Source organism: Ctenopharyngodon idella, chromosome 16, assembly GCF_019924925.1.
Source record: "Ctenopharyngodon idella isolate HZGC_01 chromosome 16, HZGC01, whole genome shotgun sequence".
Lineage (NCBI taxonomy): Eukaryota > Metazoa > Chordata > Actinopteri > Cypriniformes > Xenocyprididae > Ctenopharyngodon > Ctenopharyngodon idella.
Genome location: NC_067235.1, coordinates 26,779,842 through 26,803,963, shown reverse-complemented (window position 1 = coordinate 26,803,963; position 24,122 = coordinate 26,779,842). Strand labels below are relative to the sequence as shown.

General features: G+C 37.8%; 1 protein-coding gene and 1 long non-coding RNA gene across 3 annotated transcripts in view; one reads left to right on the top strand and one right to left on the bottom strand.

Moving 5' to 3' along the window:
• Positions 1 to 17,610, bottom strand: part of LOC127497949 (uncharacterized) — a 53,606-nt gene extending 35,996 nt beyond the window's left edge. The window contains exons 1-2 of one of the 2 annotated variants that reach the window (XR_007925713.1): positions 16,855 to 17,610; positions 15,049 to 15,246 (exon numbers count right to left, since the gene is read on the bottom strand). This is a non-coding gene — a long non-coding RNA (uncharacterized LOC127497949). The remainder of the gene's footprint in view (positions 1 to 15,048; positions 15,247 to 16,854) is intronic. The other variant, XR_007925714.1, reaches the window with a different exon arrangement.
• Positions 1 to 24,122, top strand: part of efna3b (ephrin-A3b) — a 64,274-nt gene that overhangs the window by 15,864 nt on the left and 24,288 nt on the right. The window lies entirely within an intron of this gene.

Here is a 24,122-nt window from a genome sequence, read left to right as displayed (position 1 = left end):
GTGTGTGTGTGTGTGTGTGTAGAATGGGGCTTTTAATGGGGATTTTTGGCCATTAAAGCCATCATTAGCCGGGCCACGAGTGCGCCCTGTTCACCATAATCATGAACATAATTAGAGAATTAGCGAGAGTTTGGGAGTAAGTGTGTGTGAGCGTGTGTGTGTGTGCACGTCATGGATTTTAATGGAGAGATTTTAAATGGACAAGCTAAATTATGACCTTGTATAATGGCCTTTTTTATCAGCCAATGTCAGACTGTGCTTCAGAAATGGGTCTCTATGTCACACTGATGAGTGTACGTGTTTGTGTGTGTGCATTTGTTATTGTGTATAATAATTCACGGTTTTGTATTTTTTTTATTTTTTTTTTATTTTTTTTTTTTAGGGCTGTCAATAGTTTGAAAGTTTTAACCTAATTTTTTTTTACATATGTCAGTTAATAAATCAAACTAGTTGCATTTAAGTTCATATACCAATATTTGTTGAAAAAAGCCCAAAATAAAGATATCAGATGCTAGATTATTTTAAGAATATTTTTAAAATGTATTGTTTGCCTCTAGAAGCAGCTGACTGCAGATTCACAAAAACATGAAGATGGTAATTAACCACACAAAATTAACAGCTTAAATTGACAGGCCTAGATTTTTTCTACAAAATCCATCTCATTGCATTTAAATCGATTTACCTCTTGAAGCATTTTCTGTCTGACTGCCCTTCTTTTCTGTAACACTCAGTAACTCCTACTCCATGCACATGTAATCCATATAATACAGAATGTACAACAGATTCTGCGAAATAAACTAGCTTCTGTGAGTGCCATCAGAAGTGTGTGTGTGTGTACATAAGTCTTTACTTCCAAATCCTCTCTTGCCTGTATGTGGTTGCACAGAATATCAATGCCCTACTGCAAGTCCCACTATCTGAGTATGTGTGGGGAAATGCAGTTGTTAGTATTGCAGGCTTATGGTAATAAATGCATTTTCACAGCAGTTAACAGAATTCTGTGTCACATCCCGGGAGAAAGACAGAGAAAGGAAAGGAGATGTCTAGAAAAGAAGGATTGAGTAGAACACAGGTAGGTATTTATAAAGAGAAAGATGGTGGGGGGGGAGAGACGAGAGAGAGAGAGAGAGAGAGAGAGAGGGGGGGAGAGCTCTTTTCTTCTTCCACTCTGGGTTTACTCACACGTGCGCGCACACACACACACACACACACACACACACACACACACACACACACACACACACACACATGCTAATACAGACTCATTTTTTTGCAATGAACGGAAGCAATAGAATGCACGATTTTTCTGTGGGTTGTCAGGGGTGTAAAATATACTGATAATTTGATTCTAAATTTAAGTACGGGTAAAAAAACATGGGGTTTAAATTAGTTTTAATACTGTGCTGACGTATGAGTTCAGTTTTTGTCAGCAGCACAAGGAGGTAAAGTATTATTGTAGTAATTGCACTTCATTTCTATACATAACTATGCAACTTACTATATACTTTATTTTTTATAGAAGTATTTCTGTGAGGAATTTGTACTTTTACTGTAGTACTTTTAGTCATACTTTTAATTAAAGTACAAAGTACATTTCTAAGGATTTGTTACTAACATTTTGGTTAAAGTGAGGGTAGTGTGTCAAAATTTTACTCAATTAAAAGTCAAATATCTAGTGAATGCTTTTAATTGTACTTAAATAGAAAATGAACTTGTTTCTTATAGGATTAGTTCACTTTGAAATGAAAATTAGCCCAAGCTTTACTCACCCTCAAGCCATCCTAGGTGTATATGACTTTCTTCTTTCTGATGAACATAATCACAGGAATATTAATAAATATCTTGACGCATCTGAGCTTTATAATGGTAGTGATAGGGATCAACGAGTATGAGCTGAAGAAAGTGCTTCCATCCACATCCATCCATCATAAATATGTGCTCCACACGACTACGGGTTACAGTTTGCTGTTGAAAATGACCAAGAAGCAGCCTTTTCCCATCATTTAAGTAACTTTTTGCACAAATTGTGCAAAGCCGCCTGTTTAATTAAAAGCTTCTCAATGACTCTGAAAGGCAGGATACACCAGATGTTAAGTTAAAAATGATCCTGAAACATGTTACTTCAAATTGTTTATCTTTAAATTCAGCAGCAGCTGATTTTATAATTGTTTGACACCAAATATCCGATTTTGTTAATGCTTGTGTCCAGTGCACCTTTAGTGACATAATTTCATATCGAAATGAATTTACTTTACTTAAAATAGCCACTGATATCAATGGCAGTGTAATTTAATTCGTTACAGTGGCTTAATTATACAGTAAATATAGACTTTTTTTTAATTTTTAAGACGACAGATTTATCTTATAATGACCAGTTTACATATGTACTTCGTACTCTGAATTTGTACAGGAAATTCTTTTTAAAAAAATTTTTTTTCCTTAGAAATGTACTTTTAGTACTAAAATTACAAGTATTCCTTTTCACTAATAATTCTTCATTAACAGCACAAATCTCCCTAATAATACTAGTAAATTAGTGTTTGGGAAACCCGTGTTTCGCTAACATGAACTCACATGCGCAACACAATAGCACACTCCGTAACTGTATAAATCTCTGCCTGTTCTGAACAGTCAAAAATAAAATTTACATATAAACAGTAAAGCTATAGACACATACGCACAGACACTTCTGTGAAGGTAAACTCATTTAAAAGTTGAATATACAGTTTCTTCAGTATTGCAGTTGTCACAGGTCTGAGGAGATATTTCTAACAGCTGTCATGAGTTAAATATAATTGAGAGAGGGAGAAGAGAGAAGAGGCTCGGGAGAGAGGGTTCATTAGAGGAGGGGGAGTGGAGAGAGAGAGGATGGGGAGATAAAGGAGAGATGGGAGAGAGGAGGGAAAACAGAGATGGGTAGAAAGAGAAATGGATAGAGGGATGGCATGTTGTTGCTATGAGATTGGGTCTTATCTGAGGCTCAAAATGACAGCAAGCTGACAACACTGTGCAGCGCTGTGACACGAACAGACTTTTCACACACACACACACACCCACACACACACACACACACACACACACACTGAGCAACAAGCGCTTACATGCACAATACGGTTGACAGACATCATTATGCATGTGCACACATATACTTACTCTCAATCACGTGCACGTGACCTAAAGCGTATCATGGTTATACATGTAATTTATGCGTAAGTGTGTATTCTTACTCTCACACAGCAACATTTTTGTTCACAGTACTGCTCATATACATAATTATGCAGATACACACATGTGCATGGCCAGGCTCTCACACACGGCTTTTGGAGCCCAGGGTCATTATTTTTGATGTGATGTACAGCAGCTGGAACATGCAGGGGTCTTATATTCTTCCACTGGGACTGCAGCAGACCAGCGAAAAAGCTTGTGTGTGTGTGTGAGGCAATTTATGATATGCACGGTGCGCCGGCTCTGAATACATTACTTGATCATAATATTTCAGTGTTTTCATCTATTTAATCTACATAATATGCTTCTGCTACATTCTCAGCTTTTTAGCTGCGTGTGTGTTTTTGTGGTGTGTAGCATATCGGTATTATTGTATGTTGTGTGTTCAGACTGTCTGGCCTATTTGAATTTGAATCAAACTGTGGAAGAGTTGAAATGAGAGTGGACAAGGCAGGAAAAAAGAGGGAAAGGAAGGAGGTGGGGTGTGAGGGGGTGGTTAGTCTGGAGTCAGGACGGGGCAAGATGAGAGCAAAAGAGAGGCCAGACTGCCAATCAATTGTAATTATAATGTGGGTCAATTGTAATTAGATTGAACTCTCATGTGACACTGCCACAGTGATATACAGTTAGCATTGCGGACCATATGCTGTTTGTGTTTGTGTGTGTCTGTCACGCTCAGTCAGTCATATGAAGGAGGTCGGAGACAAAGTGGATTTGAATGCCACACAGATTTGACTTTGTCCGATTTTGGGGTCGGCAGATTTAAATACATTACCATGTCAGACACTGGTTTGGGCCTTCATAGTGTTGCATTTGAATTTACCATTTCTGTTTGCTTTTGTGATGAGCAGGGCGGGCGAGAGCTGTGAGGGAACAGCGCGAGAGCTCGAATCTCTCACGGAGGAGCTCCGGAAGCATAAAAGGGGAGCGTTGACAGTAAAGGACGAGAGAGGACCAGGCCTGGACTTTGTTATGTTTTATTATGTTTGTGCCGGCATTACTTTTGTTTTGTTGTTTGTTTATTTTGTATTAAAGTTATGTTTAACGTTCGCCGGTTCCCGCCTCCTTCTTTCCGTATCTACGAACTGTGTTGCTACATTGGTGCCGAAAACCCGGGAGCACGGCAGCGAACTCTCCGTCCCACCTGTTGATAAATCGCTCCAGCACCACCGCCTCGGGCAGCCACTCGCGGTCTTCACACTCCCGCGCTGCCCGACCTCCTCAGCACCGCGATCCCCCTCAGCAGCAAGGGCTCTCCGACAGCATGTCCCTCCTTCCTCCCAAGTTTCGGCACCAATGTAACACAGTTCGTAGATACGGGAAGAAGGAGGCGGGAACCGGCGAATGTTTAACACTTTATTATATAAATAAATAAACAACAAAACGAAAGTATGCCCTCACAGACGACTGCCGGCCACACAAACATAATAGAACATAACATGAAGTCCAGGCCTGGTCCTCTCTCGTCCTTCATTGTCGTCGCTCCCCTTTAATGCTTCCGGAGCTCCTAAATGAGAGATTCGAGACCGGTGCAATGCGCAGCTGACGCTCGTTAACACTCGCGCCACCAGACTCGCACCGTTCCCTCATGGCTCTCGCCCGCCCTACTTGTCACAGCTTTATGTTAGTATTCCCATTCATCTCAATGGCAGTTGCTCAGCTAGTGCAGGACTCAGCGAATGTATCCCTGTATTTGAATATGCCTATTTCCCTACTATAGTAGGCAAAAAATAGTATGTGAGATTAATAGTATGTCCAAATTCATAGTGTTTATAAAACAGTAGGCGAAAAGTTCCCAGATGAACTACTACTTCCAACAACATTCTGAAGTGGATATTGTACTATCCTATGTGGCCATAGTACAGCAGTTGTGAATGGTAGTGAAGTGATGCATGTGACAGTGACAACACGTCCAAATTTAATTCATATTACCCATATTCATATTATATAGAACATACTTTTTTAACGCTCGCAAAGTTTGTTCTTGATCAAATGTATACCTACTTGGACAGTATGCTATTTCGGACACACCTCTGGATGCAGTTGTTTTTGAGGCAAGATTTTGTCCTGCTTGGACCCCAAAGCAATTATAATGGCTGAGAGAATGTTTTTCATGGGTATTTTATTCTGTGCCTGATTAGAAATGATAAAAAAATCACGGTAATGCTTTATTTTACTGTGCCGTAGTTAAATGTTACTACATGTATTTACTATAGTAATAACGGTAAATTATGCATAATTACAACTAACCTTAAACCAAACCCTAACTGTATATAAAGTACATGTAGTTAATTAATAGTACTCAGTACTTATTTGAGCAATTACATTGTAACTACGGCACTGTAAAATAAAGTGTAACTAAAATCACTTTACCTGTATTTACTCTTAAAGTTTATTTAATGTCTTTTAAATTACATATCATTTTATAAAACTGTTAGTTCCTGTCCTCGATTCTGATTGGTCAATAGCTGTGTTTTATTCACAATAAAACACGGCTATGACCGCTTCACCCAATGGTTCTGTGTATCACTACACAACACCCTTAGCAACCACTCTTAGCAACGTAAACTATGTTCTCAATTGATATTGTTCATTGAAGCTTACTGTATTATGTAGAAGAGTGTTGTGAGAAAAAGATTGAGTGAGTGAGTTTATTACCTGCATTCAGATTTAGCATTTTCTTTCAGGTCAGTCCTACGTTCATAATAAAAATCTGTTTAAATGTCCGATGTATTATCTAGTCCTTTTAACAGTTAAGGGGTTTTCCCGTGACTGACAGCGCTAGTCAAAGCATTTGTCAGTTGCGTCTTGTTCCGTGTTCACAACAATTCTGTCTTTTCAAAGTAAAAGTCTTCGATACTGACTGACACACTCATAAATGCAGTCTTTGCTGCCATCTAATGGCTCAGTAATGTAACTTCTGTTGCTGTTCACGGTCAGGGACTATTTTTTTCTGGCGGAAAGAAGGCTTTTATTGAAAGTTTCCTTCATGAAAGTTGCATTGATACATATTTTTGGCTTTAATATTTGTATTGTGTGGTAACCATTTTATAAAAGCAATAAGGTACTCGAGGCTAGTGCTGTATCATGAATAAGTCATGGCTGAAGGGGTTGCTTCGCGTACCTAACAACACCCTTCAATACAGCACAGCCTCTCGTACCTGATTGCTTACATATTAACAAAATTAAATATTATTGGGGTTAAGAAGCTCACAGCTTAGCCATTTCATGCCTTCCAAAAATGATAAGGAACTGTGACAACATCTACAATAAAATATTGAATTAGGCTACTTTCAATGTCTGCTGTCAGCATATGTTGCTAGCAGCTTCTTTTGAATTGCAGTCAATTGAAAGATGTTTTTTGCCCTCAGAATGGCTTAACTGATAACCAACTAAGGGACTGAGCTGTGCTAACCAAACAAACTTTGACTTATTGTGGCCACGTGTCACTAGATGTGTCCAAAACTATGTTGTCATTTTGTTGTAGGCCTATAAATAGTGTTAGTAGTGTGTTCACACTGAAAATTTCAAAAAGAACAAGTGCACTTCAAATACCTGAATGATGCGCCTAATTAACACTTCATGCACTCAACTGTTCTAGCTTTCATTACGTAGTGGAAAGGAAGGGGAAAAATTCATACGCTGACCAGTGGAGTACAAAGTGTATAGTATAATTGCATACTACATTGTTTGGGACTCAACTACTGACTCTATCACACACTTGTACACTTGATATCTCACCTGAAAGATTAAGAGTATTAATTGTTAAAGTATCTAACAAAAGTGGCCAGTGGAATATATTTGTTACAGTCTGATTGTTTCAGTATTAATTTACCAGTCCATTTCACAGTTGCAGATACACATCATAATAAATGCCTCCCTCAACCATTACCAGTTTCACTTGGCTGCCTATATGATAGCTATATGTGTGTGTGTGTGTGTTTTTTAGACAAGTTAACGGAGTGTAAAGCTACAAGAGCTGTCACTAACAGAGACCCCGGCATCACTGGGTAACTGAATGGAGCGTATCGGAATCGGCTTATATTTTCTGGTTTTGACATGCCACTTTGACATAATTATACACCAGCCTCCAGTCAAAGACAGCACTAATGTTGGAATGAGAGGTTGGAGGTGGGCCCAACATCCAGCTTTGTCACTCGTAATTAGTGATAAACTTTTCTTTGAGCCTGACTGGGCATCGGCGTCTTGTTTTGAAGTTGGAATCAATCGACAGCGTAGCGACGCCCCATCAGGGATGTGAGTTTCCCACTGGCAACTTTGTCATTGATAATTAGAAGTGAGTTTCTAATTTGTTATTGGGCGTCTGTTGCAGATTCCTTCCTCCTCCTGTTTACACCCATCAGACACGTCTTGGATTATCAATAAGAAGGGGGAAGCCTGTCATGGTCTCTGGTTGATGAAATTTTAGCAGGCAGAATGGGGGTGAATGTTGAACAGAGAGGAACTAGATGAGCTGAGCAAGAACATCGCTTAAATCAACACAGAAAGTGCTGGTCACATAGCGCTGCACAGTTCTTTGATTTATATCTGTCCTAGTCAGCATTACAGCTGTCTCCCATTGGGACAATTAAGACTACACATAGCAGAGCCCCTACATACTTACATGTGGTTAACAAATGAAGTAGTGTCCAGTTTCATCGCAATGTCACACAAGGACCTAGTAACTACAGATGAGAGCTAGTGGCCTTGGACTTGGACCTTGGACCACACGTTTCTAGTTGATGTGAGGCAGGCTTGTTAGCCTGGGAGAAGATCCTTAAGTGGTTTTTGTGCTTTCTGTCATCGGCTAACCACATAACAGAAGAGTCTCACACGGGATTTTTCACCTGTTTGCTATTTATAGCGAGTCCAAGGTCAAAGAATACCAGCTGCAAGCTGTGACTCGTAGCATTTCCCAGTGCATACTGTCTGCCAGGCTGCTGAAAGGAACATCAGATCTAACTACTAGTAGCAAAGGACTCCTGAAATCAACCTCATTACATTCATTTAGACTCAACATTCAACTAGATTTGCTTGATTTTGCATGCCTGCTTTCATGCAGATAAATTAAAAGATTAGTTCGCTCAAAAATGAAATTTCTGTCATCTCAAATCTGTATGACTTACTTTCTTCTGTGGAATGCAAAAGAAGATATTTTACATTTACATTTATGCGTTTGGTACATGTAAATGAGATATTTTTGCAGTAAGTTAGAATAAGTGGGAACTAAAGCTTTCAAGCTTCATACAGGATGTAAAAGATTTTTAAAAATGGTCCTATTTACTCATAATCTTCCAGTAAGCTCTTAGTTCAAGAACCATTGCGAGTCAGTGTGTTAAATCAGTCAGTCTAATTCTTCAATGAATCATTTGTGATTTTGTGAACCAGATCTATCCATTCTTGCTGTGATCCAATTAAATGCTTCAATGTGAATAAATCTATAAAAAAAAAAATTTAATTTCAACTTTCTTTCTTTCCTTTTTTTTTTATTTGACAAACATATTATACATTATGGTATGGTACGATATTCAAAATATTCTCTTTTCTGATACTTTTCCACTGAAGAAAAAGTCATATACAGGTTTAGAACAAGAAAGTGAGAAAATGACAGCCAAATATGTATTTAGGGTAAAATAAGTTTTAATGTTTTGCATCATTCATCAAATGCAGTTTACTATTACTCATTTCTCTTTTTAGAGAGAGAGAAAAAAAAAAAAAACGTCTCAAATCTTTTTTTTTTTAGCTGTGTAAAGATTGATTGGTAATGGCTTGTCAACACACACCTCCGCAATAAATCCAGTATCTGAGCCCAGCAAAAGCTAGCCTGAGGCGAAAGTAGTGCCACGTCCCTTTGGGTAGGAGACTAGGCTTAAAGCCCTCAGAGCATATTGAAATGCCATGTTCGGCAGATCTCTCATTTGTGAAGCAGAAATCACCAACTAACCGTGCAAAGAGAGATTTTCAAGTGGGATTTCTCACACTCTAACCTTGTAGTGCTGGAATTTCAAATGAGATTTCGCCACCTGCTAGCATGCTAGCGTAAGGGGGGATTCACCTGCTGTGTGGGGGGCAGGGTTTATCAACCATTAACTACTGTTCACACCAGCGCAGTTTCCCGCCAAATGGTTATCTCTACCGGCCCACCTGCCTTCCTCGCCGCTTTTCTTAGCGAAGGCTCAGCTAGCAGATATTTGCAGTACAGCGTAGCATGCCTCACCTGTTAATCACAGAGCTGTGTTATACAGGGCTTTACCACACTGTCAAACCCTTACATTCTTGTCACACTATAGTGCTTTACGCTATGTGCAGGCCGTGCTATCTCCTGCAGGATTAGCTTGCTCTTCAGATGGTTGTCAGATTAGCTGTATGGAGCTATGGATATGCTATCTGCATGATCAGAGGTGTTTAGTTATGTCAGTCACGGTGTTAACTCTTGGTAGTGTGTTGGTTTTTATCTGTGCTCTCAATTTGGATGACTAAAGGAAAAAGTTCAGTGCTATTGATCTCCAGCCAGTTTATTTAGGAGGTACCAAAGGTTTCTTGAGAATTCAAACAAAACCGATTCTCTAATCAGTGTTCCCACACTTTCTGACCAAAGACTTATCATTACTGGAAAAAGATTTTGTAGAAATCATTTTGTTGGGAAGATTTTGTTTTGTAAGTAAGTCATGAGTTACTTGATTTTAATGAATGTATTTATTTAGTGTACAAATTTCTCCAAATAGACCATAAACAGACAGACTTAGGTTATCATGCTGGTTTGCAGGCAAGCTTTATTTTAAATATATTTTTTACTTATTTCCATGACTTTTCCAGGTCTTGAATTCCTTGATATATTAACATTGTCTATAGCCATAGGAACCCTGTTTGAAGCTCCAACACTGTGTTTCTTAACTGCTTTTGCTTCAGGGCCCAGATTTTACATTGACCCAACACTCTATGGTACCGAAATTATTTGTTTCAAGCAAAGTTATTAATATTACTACGTACTGTATAGACTCTACATTATTCAAAAATATTAACATGACATAGGCTGAATATAAAGCCATATAAAAACCTTCCCACAAAGAACTTTTCATTCTCTATTTTTTATGTGACCTAAAGATCATTGAGCTGATCTGAAGAGCCTATAATAGAACTTTAATCTATAATATTCTTGATAGGAAGAGGATTTTTTGGTAAAGCATAAAGTTTAAGATTGAATGCATGTCAGGAACCCCCTCTGCTCTGATGTCATAGGGTTTGCGTGTGTTTACAGGAGCAAGGACTGTGATATTGTCTTACGCTGACCGAGGCATGTACAGTTTCATATTTTGCCAACACTGCATGTGAGTTTTCAAGTGATCGTTTAGTGTAACATTGAGATGAGTCTGCGTTGTGGCGTCTGAGCTGATCGAAAGGCTTCTACAACTCGCATCTCAGCCTGTGAATCAGCAGAAGCAAACACTCACACCAGATAGGCTACACAATGTAAATAAATCCACATTATTTGGGGTGGAGAGATAAATATCATCTTTAGCAAAGAAGACAGGAGGAAAGGCAGTGGAAGCCAGAGAAGAGATGAGTGTTGGATCTTTGAGAGTCTAGTTGACAGCATGTAGAGGGCTCGAGTAAATCCTGGGCTCAGAGGAGCCGCAGTGTGAAATAGAACAGCTTACACTCACACTGGGGGACTTCGGGACATCACATTCCTGCTTTCATCCATCCCTTTCTCTCCTTCTCTCTCAGTTTTGCTCTTTCCTCCCTCTCTCCCTTTCTCTCTGGGGCCATGCTGTGTCTCCTCTGATGCCCCATAAGAAGAGCAGTCACGGTCCATTGAGCTGCATGGACAGCAATTTGGTTGAGCTGCACTCAAAGCTCAACTCACGAGTTTCTTTAGGAATAGTGTGACAGGAGTGTGTGCGTAGTGAAAGGTTTAAGGTTGATGCTGGGATCTCAAACAATTTATTCCAGAGATTTTGCTGTATTTTAATGCTAAATTGCTAAAGCAGTGGGTTTGATACTTTCCGATCAGTCTAAAGAACAGACGCGGCCCCTGGGCTAAAAGGACTCTCTGACTATGCATTCATATGGATATGTGTGTGTTTGAAGCGCTGTTTTGTGAAGCGCAGACTTTTTTCATATGTATGTGTCCATTTGAGTCTGGCATTGCTACTTTAGCCGCACACGCTAGTCCATTAGCATGTCAATTTGGCGGGTTCCCTCAGCCTGGGTTTGGATTCCAACTTTTAGTCTGAAATTAATCACAAATCACTCCCACAGAGAGTTTCACAGAGGGGAAATACAGCCCACTGTGACTGAATCTTTGTTCCAAAGGAAGGAATTCGATTTACTGTGAGAATTTTTTATTTTTTGTATTCAGTTTTGTTCAGATTGTTAATTTTCCTTTCACCCCGGTTTGTTTTGAAGGAATATCAGAGCTTTATTTGACCTAGCATTGTTAACGTTAGCTACTTCCTTAGTCATTGCTGTGATTGAATAAAGCCTGAGAGAGAGAGAGAGAGAGAGAGAGAGTGAGAAAGGTACTTGAGGTTAAGATAAAGGCACTAGATTCCATTAAACTTGGATTCACTTCTTTAGTTTATATATTTAGCCGTTTAGTGAGTGATCTGATGAGTATTGATTTAGCAGAGTGGAATCATTGCTGCTGGGGCGGACGGCGTGTTCACACAGCTAATCTTTCCATTTAAATTATACATTTCTTTTAGAGCGAGCGAGCGAGAGAGTGATGCTGTGTTTCAATGCCTTCCAATGCAAATTTTGACCACTATTTCTATGCATGATGGAAAAAAGAATGGGGCCAGAAAAATTTTATTAGGTAATCAAATATTTAGAAAGATTACCTTGAGGTGTGCACTGAATGAGACCCGGCCACAGTCAATAGCAATCTGTATCCTCGCTCTTACTGTGCGCCTGAAACCAGGGTGTTTGTGTGCTCACCGAATAGCTGAGAATTTTCAGCATGTACTGTAGAAATATAAATATTTAAATCTGACTTTTAGCACCTTGGGCTGTTTTTCACTCTTTGTTCGAATGTGGTCACTCGTGACTTATGCCACGCTCCAGCGCAACGCATTCTGGGCATTATTTTTTACCATGGCGAGTCTGAGTTTGGGTTTAATGTTCAATAAATGAGCCATATCCTTGCTTCTAGTTCACACACACACTCTCTGGCTCTCTGCAGTGCTGATTGGCAGTCATTGTGCTGGAGGGTGAAATATGACTCTAATGTGTTTATCTGTAAACTGTGCAGTGTGCATTATAAAGTGCCATTCTCACTCCATACGACACAGCTGATTACGACGGCCTCGCTTAGTTTAGCCCTCAAGATAGAGAGAAAATGCGTAAGAGGAACGACTCTATCACTCCTCTTTTTGGCCTGACGGCATCAAACCGTGTCCGTTCGATCGCTCACATCAGCGCCGCAGGCGGATAACTATTTCGGAGTGCTCTGACCATTAAGGACGGCGCTCGCCATCATAATAAAACAATGAAACAATTAAAGTGTGTGTACGCGCACAGGAATTGCTTTTTAAACAGGTTTTTCATGCTTCGCCGGACTGGGAGAGTGACTCTATTCCACATCGTTGCCGCTAGTCTTACGAGAATAATCATATTACGGACTAATCGCTTGCGCACGCTCGCACCGTATGCTTGACCAATCAAATTAACAAGTCATCAAAGTGAACTTCAGAGTAATTTGCTTTTCTGGTCCGCCAAGTGAGACTCCCTATCTGAGCCACACACACACACACACACAGTGGGATGGAGGGATAAGCTCCTGGGAGAGCAGGATGGGATCAGGGCCATCAGTAGTTAGTGGAGTCTCATTGGTGAAACACACACTGCAAATGGTTCAGGTGTACAACTATGCAGAGCGATGATTTCCCCTGTGTGTGTGTGTGTGTATTATAGGAGGAATTCATGTCGGAGTGTTTAAAGCTGGATTTGTGGGTCGGAGGGGTCCGACTGTGCACATCTGTTGAGAATTAGAAATCGAAACCTATTTACAGAGCTTATGTACGTAAACTCAACCTATGTGTCTGACGTGAAATCGAAACCTTTTTCACTGACAATCTCTTTTCGGCTCCCTGGACTGAAGTATTACAGAATATGAGACTGAGCCTGTTTACTGAAGCTCTCAGCAGACAAACTCTAACAAGAGAGGAAGGCCAAGACCTGGAAAGAGAGAGAGAGAGAGAAAGAGAGGGAAGGAAAGAGAATGATGGAAAAAGAGATTGGATGTCATGCTCAAAGTGTGATTATTCTCTCTCTCTCCCCCTCTTTTTCTCTATTTTTCTCCCACCCTCTCTGTCCATCAGTGCTGTTCATGATTAAAATGAAATTGAATTAACGCAGGCATGAATTTACCCACATCCTCTGGCAGATAGATAGATAGATAGATAGATAGATAGATAGATAGATAGATAGAAATTCATTTCATCCTTCTCACTTTTGTTTTCCTTTTGTTTCTTTTTCTCCAGTTACAGCCTTACTGTGCTGAGTATTCATTTATAGCTTAGTTAATTAGCTTTTCATATTTTTCAATCTAACCTTTGACCTCAGAGATTCTTCCTCACACACCAATACATAAAGTTCATTTTCTTCATCCGTATCAAGGTTATTATATTACATTATATTATTTCATTTTTTTCTTGAATTCTATAAACGCTATTTTGTTTATGTTTTAATTTCAGTTTTCATTTTTAGTAAAGGAATCAATTGAGGAATTGTTTTACTAAACAAGCTTATTAAAGGGATAGTTCACCCAAAAATGACAATTATTCCATGATTTACTCACCCTCAAGCCATTCTTCTTTCAGACAAACACAATCGGAGATATATTTAAAAATATCCTTAGTCTTCAAAGATTTATAATGGTTGTGAATGGTAACCCAAATTCTGAAGACAAAAAAAAATGCATCCATCCATAAAAAAATAAATCCATGCGACTCCAGGGGGTTAATAAAGGCCTTCTGAAGTGAATCAATGTGTTTGTGTAAGACAAGTATCCTTATTTAAAACTTTTTATCTGGCACGACAGGCGTATGCATTCGACGTACGTCCAAAAAGCGTTAACTTCCGCAACGTAGTACACAATGACATGACGTACTACGCATTGTGTACTACGTCATGGTAGTTAACACTTTTTGGACATACGTTGAATGCGTATGGCTGTCGCGCCAGATAAAAAGTTTTAAATATGGATACTTGTCTTACACAAACGCATCGATTCACTTCAGAAGGTCTTTATTAACCCCCTGGAGTTGTATGGATTCATTTTTTTATGGATGGATGCGTTTTTTTTGTCTTCAGAATTTGGGTTACCATTCACAACCATTATAAACCTTTGAGGACTAAGGATATTTTTAAATATATCTCCAATTGTGTTCGTCAGAAAGAAGATAGTCATATACACCTAGGATGGCTTGAGGGTGAGTAAATCATGGGATAATTTTCATTTTTGGGTGAACTATCCCAAGAAGACAACTTTTTTTATTTGATTTTCTTTTTCTTTTCTTTTTTTTTTTTTTTTTTACAAAAATGTTTTGAAAATAAATTTTCATGCTAGTTTTAGGATCGGTGTACAATAATAACTGGGGTATTAGTTTGATCTTTCCCTTAACGTGTGACATTTTCATGATGAAAGCAGTCTGCCAGTATCATCTTGTGAATTGCATATACAGTATGTACATGTATTATGTTGCTGAAAGATATACTATCAAAATTAGCATAAACACACAGGAGAAAGTTCTCATATAAATATGTCATCTGTATAAATATTTGAGTAGATCCTAGAGCAACTCTTAGTTTCCCTCTTACTAGTGTGAATTCAGGTGACTGCTGCCCGCTGGAGCCGGAATGGCCTCGTCTGCATATGACTGTGACTGTAGGATAGAAAGCCAGTGTGCCAGGATTCAGGCTTCAGTGCTTCTTGTTCATTTCTCAGCGATGGCTCAGCAGCGATGACATTCCTTGCTTCATCGTTGCTGAAGATCTCATCCAGCACATTACTGTGCCCTGAGGAATGGATGAAAACCTGGAGTCATAATCATTGCAATGAACACAGATCATCATTATGGTCCTTCTAATGTTTCGCCTGAGCTTTTGTGACTGATGGATTGGAGACATACTCTGAAAATTTAAAAAAAGAGAAGATAATGTGGGCTTCTGCTTACAGAGGACGTCTGTGTGTTTATGCGTCCGTTGGTTAATTATTCACCATCGCGCCACATGCTGTTATTTTGAATTGTGATGTCATTTCAACACACTGTATATCACAGGGCTCTCAAATTAGCTGGGAGCCAGTTGTACAGTTACGACAAATACAATTATTTTTACCACCATGAATTTCAGGAATGCACTGATTTTAACATTCTTGTCAATACAGATACTGACAATTATTATGCATTATTTTTATGCATGGATGGATACAGTAAGATATTGCTCTTAAAAGGACAGTAGATGGTTCTCTTAAAATGTTATATATTTGACAAATTATTGTTGCCCCTTTAAGTTACCCATAGATGACTGTAAATTAAATCTAAAAATAGGAGGAAACAAGAGCCAACAAATAAATATCCAGTATCTGCCAGTAAATATCCAGTTGTTGTGCATGGTGTTCACTATAATGAAGGGCAGTGCATAATTTGAACCATATCCTGCCAGATCCTGTTCTGAAAAATGTCAGATTTTGGAGTTTTGCTGTCCAGCATTTGTTTTTAAATGTTCCAGCATTAACATGTGCATTGCATGTGACGCAGAGCAAACGTGGATTTATGCAGATGTATTTGGAGGTTATGTTTTGCTATTTGCCCTCAACATATATATTTTTTACCAATCATCTTTCATTCTCATTGGATGGTGCTTAACACTTGTTTTGTGCGCAGTGAGCAGCTGAAATTTTAGAGAGAGTTTTTCTATTCTTCTATTCTATTAAAAATTAGTTAATATCGGCAAAATGTCAAGCATATTTTCATTTTTCATATCCGTGAGGATTAGGTTACTATATAACAATCTTTAAAGCCAACACAAAAATTGTCATCATCATCAATTGCCTCATCTCTTTCAACCTGCATGACTTTCTTTCTTCTGTGGAACATAAACTTCTGTAGATATTTAGAAAAACTGTATTTGTTCAGTCAATGGGGTCCAAAAATTTGAAAGAATGTCTTCTTTTGTCTTTTTTGTGTTCCTTAGAAGAAATAAAGTCATTTGGAATGACATGAAGATGAGTAAGTGATGCCTGAATTGTCATTTTTGGGTGAAGGTATATTCCACCAAAACTTTTCTGTCATAATTTACTGTTGGTAACCAAACAGTTTTGGTTCCCATTGACTTCCATTATATGGGAAAAAATACAATGGAAGACAATAACAAACAAAACTGTTTGGTTTACCAACATTCTTAAAAGTATCTTCTTTTGTGTTCTACAGAAAATAGAAATTCATACAGGTTTGGAATGACATAAAGGTGAGAAAACAACAGAATTTTATTTTTTGGGTGAATTATCTCTCTTAAGAGAACTACTGGATAACATTAAAGACCAAACCAAATTGTGCCAAAGAGGTGACTCACCCAACGGCCATAAAAGATGGCTGAAAAAGGAAAATAGGAAGAGAACCTGACCTTGTTGCAGCTCAATGTCTCCTTTCCTTCACCCACTATAAGTGAGAGTCGTCCTCTGCTGCACCAAATCTATTTATGATAGATTGCACTCTGGAATTATTTACGACAAAGGAAGTCTGGACATTTGGAGAGAATCCGTCCTCCAGACACCCACATACTCATCCTCTCTTTACCACAAAGGGCAGTTTTCCACCTCAGGAGATGAAGTTTGAAATGACCTCCGGACACACATCAACAGCTGCCCCGCTTTTCCTGCCCATTTACACACTCGCTCTTTCTCTGAAAGGGAATTGTATTGTTAGGGGAGCTATTCTAATTAGAGTTAATTACCGCAGACTCTCTCCTCTCTGTGGTAAAGTGAGCGTTCTGTCACACGACTGTAATAGAGACGGAAATAGAAACGGGATACTGGGAGACAGAAGGTTTGAAGGGGATTTAGTGAGAGTTTGTGTGCGAGTTCCTGTGATGTGTATCAGGATTGGTAGAATCATTATCTGTCACTTTGACTGACTGGGTTGTACATTTTCCATCGTGCTCTATTTTTATGCGTCAGTAAAATGTTGTAATGCTTGACATTTTTAATGTGACATTTGATATCAAGAGCTCTTATGTTCTTTCCAAGCGCTGTGTTTTTGATATTTTCTGTTTATTTCCTCTAGCAATGCGAAAAAAGACCTGTGACACTAGTCTTGTGATCTGGTTACCTGATTTAATATGTGATCTGTTTCATTGGACAATCAAGCATTGGCTCTTTGGAAAAACAGGCATCTACCTAAATTTTTGCAAAACTCCAATAAATTTTATTCCTTTTCACAGTTTCTGGTTTCTTGCAAAATTATATGTTATGACTTCAAAACACCTTTTACCATAGTGCATGATTTGAATTTGTCACATTTGCATCACATAACCAGCTCCATATGTATGGCTTTTCCAACCTATGACAAACTTGCTCAGTAGCTCATCTGGTATTAATCAGCTTTGCCCTTGGAGTCCCATGGAACATGAGTCATGTTAAAAGAGCTCAAAAACTTGTAGAAGCAGCTAAAATGGCTGCTTCTACAAGTTTTGTAGAAGCCATGGGTGCAGCAGGCGCAATGATATTACGCAGCGTCTCTCACAAATGTCTCAATGGTTGCAAGGCACGCTCCCTGTGCAAAAGCAGGGGGTCACAGGCGCTGCGTAATATCATTGCGCCTGCTGCACCCATGGTACGGCAGCAAAGTTCCTTGATTATTACGCCGGAATGAGAGTATAGTTCCTAGCCATATCGGCCTAGAAAATCGCAACTTTTCATTTTCCGTCGGTCTTAGTACACAATGTAATTACAGAAGAGTCAAGTTTTAAATAGGAAAAATATCGAAACTCTTTGGTCATTTTTGAGAGAGATGCTAACGGTCTAATCAGATTCAATGAACTATGCTAAGCTATGCTAAAAGTGGTACCGCCAGACCGGAGATCGGCTGAATGGATTCGAAAACGGTAAAACTCAACTGTTTAACTCTAGGGGAGTTGGAAAATGAGCCTATTTTCAAAAAAAGTGGAGTGTTCCTTTAATTGCATTAAATATTTGTAACGTGTTAAACTGAAAACAAAATTGCCTCGGTGCCGCGGTGGGCAAGTGATGAAACCGGTGTTGCGACTGAACACCGGTAACACCGACTACCGTATCAAGCCTACTGTACTGGCATAAAAATGCATTTCCTTCAGCTTATTCATTTGACTTTTGGTGTGAAAGAGCCTTTACATTTGCCAAAAATATAACTTCTCTGTTGTTATTAAAAAACAAACAAGCAAGTCCAGTAACACATTACTTTCCATAAAAAGTAATTAAGTAACGCAGTTAGTTACCTTCTTAGGGAGTAACGCAATATTGTAATGCATTACTTTTAAAAGTAATTTTCCCCAACACTGACTATCAGTTTAGTGTTAATGGTAGGTGGTACAATTATTTTCAAATGTGATAGAGCATTAACCATTTAGCGTTACTCACTGGACATTTCATCTCCGAACTCCTGCGATACCTACAACAACCAACATACTAAAACATTGCCAGATTCATGTTCATCTGTTTTGGATGAAACTGAACATGCTTTTAGCGCCACTCACTTTTGGCACATATCGCAACATGTGCAAGAAGCTACGTAATTTACCAGAAATGTTACCACAAGCATTCTCTTGTTTCTCTCCTGGTCAATTTTTGCAGCGACCGCACTTTAAAACTTCTACATCTTTAATCCCTATTTTAACTGTGGGAATGTTTGGAAATTGCAGTAGACTAGACATCAGATTTTTTATTTGTCAAAATAACAGAAAGCAGGTTTTTTGAATTTGATAAATGTCTGAAAATTGGTCACATCGGTTTTGCTGGATTTCCTACAAATCAGGCTTTGTGACAGGCAGAGGGAGGGACAGACAGAGATAGAAAGCAGCCAAGAGAGGGAGGGAGCTGATGAGAGAGAAACAGATTGAGAGAAAACGAGAAAGGGAAGCTGGGAGAGATGAAGGGGTCAGTCCAAGGAGATAAGGAGGGAGTTAAATGAGAAATGCACAGAGAAAAACAGATATTTTACATATGGCCCAGTGACAGCTCAGAGGGAGGGAGAGAAAGAAAGGACAAAATGAAAAAAATAACAGTGAAGTTAGTGAAATATAGAAGAAAGAGTTGAGCGAACAAGGATACAGGAAAGGGACAGATTGTATAAAAAAGGAAAAAGAATTACATGACCCTTACAAAGAGCACTGTGCAGACACACTGTAAAGAATATTTTATCAGGTAACCTAGAAAATGTGCTTCATGTGGTAACATCAAGAAGAACTGGTTTTAATGAAGTCATAAATATTATTTAAAAGGGTTGAATCCACCTGACTACATTTGGTTACACCAGCTAAGGTCATTTTTAAGGGTCAAATCAAGTATACAAATAGCTCCTAAAGATAGCAACTTTGTACTGTTTGGTAATTCGGTACTTTGATTTACCATTGTACTGAATGTTCACTATGTTCATGCACCATGGTAATTACATTAAAGTAGAAGGGGTGTACCAATATTAAAATTCTGTCAGATAAACAGATAAATATTTTCATGTAGTAAATGGCAGATATTAAAATTTCATACTATTATTAAAGAGGCTATTACTGTATCTGTACATGGATGTAATCTGTACATGCAATTACTGTAATTTTATTGTCTTCATAATGTTTGACAAATAAAATATTAGTACAAAAAAATCATGCAATTATGTTGTATACTAAATACATAAAAATATCAAAACACTGAAATGAATAATTTAAATGCTACAAGTGAATGCTACAAGTACATAATGTACAGTAGAAAAAATAGATATTCACCATTTGGATATCTGTTGAAAATTACATTTAACAGTGCAGCAAAATTACGTGTTTTTAAAGTGAATATTCAATATCAGATGTTACAGATTAAAAAAATGTATACAAATAAATTAAAAAATGACCATTATGGTGGTATTCCTATATTGTGCATCCCTTCAATGTGCATCATATTGTACCAAAACTGTGTCAGAAAAGTGTCATGATGGGATGATTTATACAAGAGGAGTGAAAACAAAATTACATGTTCGTTGGCACACAGAAACAAAATTAAAAGAAAGAACATCTGTGTGTGTTTATTTGTGTGCTGTTAGTGTCTGGGAACTCTATATGGCCGTATCGCACTTCCAGCGTGAGTGAATGAATGTTTCTGTTTCTCTTTTGCAGTCTCTTTATTGCATCTCTGTAACATTATGTTATCTCTGTAACCTTGTAATAAGGTAAAGCTTCTCATTTTTATTCAGTGTTCCCCATTATCTCTCAGTATTCCTTGCTTTCTCTGTTTTGTTTTATTTTTCTCCTTTGTGCCAAAATCAGCTCTTCATTAGTTTTCCTGATAGCACATCTATTTCCTTCTCTCGTTCTTTCTCCTCTGTGTTACTACAGATACGCTCAGTTGGCTTTGTTTGCACGTTACCACAAGGAATGTGAACTTGTTCGAGTTGTACATGGAGAGGATGGGGTTTTTTGTTGTTGTTGAATGGAATGGACTATAAAGGGACTGTGAAAAGTGTCTCTCTCTCCTTCACTCTCTCTTGTTCTGTGATATTAAATTTTCATCCCCTGTAGCAGAGAAAGAGGAAGGCTGCCCGCTGACAATGGAAAGTGAGGAAAATAAATAGAGAGGGAACTGTTTGTGCGTATGCGTACGGTTTCAGTATTTTGTATGAATAAGCTCTTTTTCTGTATTTTAGACCTCATTATCTACACGAGTCATAAATCTTACTTGAGTTACAGATGTAATAAACCTCTGCTAATAAATTTCTTCTGATGTAAAAAAAAAAAAAAAAAAAAATTTATATGCTATAATTTATATTCAATACTTGATCTTTTGAATTTTTTTTTAAATGCTGGTAATAGGTTAAGAAATAAACTGAAAAAATTATAATAATAATAACAATTTATGATTAGTTGTTATTGTTTGATGTTAATATTTATTAATCATTTTATTATAAAATAAACTGAAATAATAATAATAATAATTATTATTATTATTATTTTAAATTCAACTTTGGTTGTTATTTTTCAATAAATGAAAACATGAAAATAATAATATTATAAACTGCTGCCAGTATTTAATAATAATAATAATAATAAAAAAATTGTTTATTATTATTATTTTAAATTCAACACTTGTTCTTTGGTTGTTTTTTTAATGCTGGTAACAATTTAAAAATTAAACTGTAATAATAGTTATTGTATAATGATAATTTTATAAAAAAATTTTATTATAAACTAAACTCTAATTGGAATAATAATAATAATTATTATTATTATTATTATTATTATTATTATTATTACTTTAAATTCATCTCTTGGCTTTGGTTATTTGTTAATTAAAATAATAATATAATAATAATAAAAATAATAATATTATAAACTGTTACCAGCATTTAAAAATAGCATTTAACTCTGAAGTGATTGATAGGATTTTTTTTTTAATTACTATATATATTGTTGTTCTTTTTAATAGTCAACTTAGGCTATTTCGGATCATCAGTCATGCTCGGTAAACACCGTCTGTCACAGATACGAAGATGTATTTTTAATTTTACCTAGCTGACTGCACTAAAAACCCCACAGTCATCATGTTTTCAGGTCTTTTGAAGATTAATTTTGACGTGACGTAATATCTAAGTGGCTGAACTTTTTACTTACTTTTCAATTAATGTTAGCCTTCCCATTTACGCTATCATTTTGTTCATTCAGACTGGCGCGCGGAACACGCACAAACAAGAGGTGGGATTTATCACACAAACCAATCATAGCTAATCAAAACAATTGCATCCAATCATAGCACAATGGAGGCATTGCCTCCTCTCACTTGACTTTCCCCCATTCATTCTCAATTACCCCCCACAAAATCCACCGCACCCTTTTAGGGGGTCTGTTGATTTTCTATGAGGGGAAGGGAGGCACGATAGACGCGGACTCCCGCTGTAACTTTACCTGCGGGTGTCGCTATTGGACAGTGTTACTTTAGAAATACGAGTGACTTTTTAATATCATATTTTGTAATATTTGCTTTGTTTTATTTTTGTAATATGGATTATTTTCTCATTCTATTTTTTTTTTTTTTTTTTTTGAGGAGGCATATATATATATATATATATATAAAATACGCATACAGAGAATGATTGAGAGATGTCACCAACATCTGTAGTGGCGTATTGACAAGTATGGCAATAGTAATCATAAGATTAAGAAGAAAAAGAAAAAAAGAAGTGAGTGAGAGTAAAGGGGGAAGAATGAGTCTTGAGAATGATAGACAGCAGACAGAGATGTCTAAAAGAGTGCCCAAAATAAAAAAATAAAAAAGAGAAACCAAGACAGATGGAGGATAGAGATATAGAGACAGACAGATGTGGAAGTGAGAGCAGAAAGTGACAGAGTAAAAGAAAACTAGTGAAAAGGGGGAAAAAGCAAGCAAGAAGACCCTAATGAAAAAAGAGTGTAAACCAGCCTAAGCTAGTTTATTGCTTTTAAGCTTGTCGGTTTGCTGGTTTTAGAGGGGTTTTAGCCTGGGAGACCATTAAAAACCAGATATGACCAGCAAAATCACCTTTGATCTGTTTTTTTAGCAGGGGAAAAACAAAAAAGAAGGAAAGAGAGGTCAAAGAAACAAAGGAGAGTGGTTTGTTGTTCTTGTTTGACAAAATGAGCTTTTGTACGGTGGGCAAAAGACACATTAAAATATTAATCAGCAAGATATACACAATCAGACACACACTGTCTATCACTCCTTTTTGTTTTGCCACACACTTTCACATCTTTGACGAGAGGAGATGGCAACATTAGACGTGTGGGAGAGGAGAGAGGGCAGCGAGGTTAATGGAAACACAAACACACTTACAGCAGAGTCCTATGTGCCATTTACTCCAGCTCACATGTCTTTGCGACTCTGACTGGCAGAACGAGATCATGGAATAGACTGTGACATATACTGAACTGGAGCCGCAGCTCACACATTTCTCCCTGCATCCTGTCCGGCTCAAAGCCGCTCATGGACAGAGCCCCGACTGTGTAAACAGTGTTAGCGTGAGTGTAAATGTAGTTTAATGACAGCCCTGCATCTGTGTGTGTGGGTAAGTGGGTGGGCTCGGGTTCGGAGAAAGCGCTTTTAGAGTGAGTACTTGAGACCATTACACTGCTCCAATCTGCTCTTTTCTTAACCGCTGTATTGATTCTCCATAAGAGCCTCCAAACTACCAGTATCCAGGGCTGTAAACATGCCACACAGTGGGAGTGCATCTGTGCATACATGTGATGAGGTAGTGGGGCTCGTTTTGGATCAATGTGAGGGTCAGAGGTTAATGTCTTGAAACTACAGCTCGATAAAGGTGTGCAGGTTTGTCGTTTTTAACGGACTGAGTGCGTTGGAGATTAGCTGAAACTGTGAAGTTCAAGAGTGTCTTTATTTACTCTGCCTTTTAATTTGCTTTTGTCTTTAGCACCTGGAATATATATATGGTAACGCTTTAGTTTAGGGTCCAATTTTCACTATTAATTAGTTGCTTATTAGTATGCATATATGCATGTGATATTCTGACAATGTTTACATTGTATTTTTGCTGAAATACTATCACCTTTCTGGTTATAAAGACAATAATGTGGTTTATTTTGTGCTTAATGCTGCTAGTTTTTCATCAGCTGTCACGTTAGAAATGTCCAACATATCCTTGCTGCATCTAATTCTGTTTGTT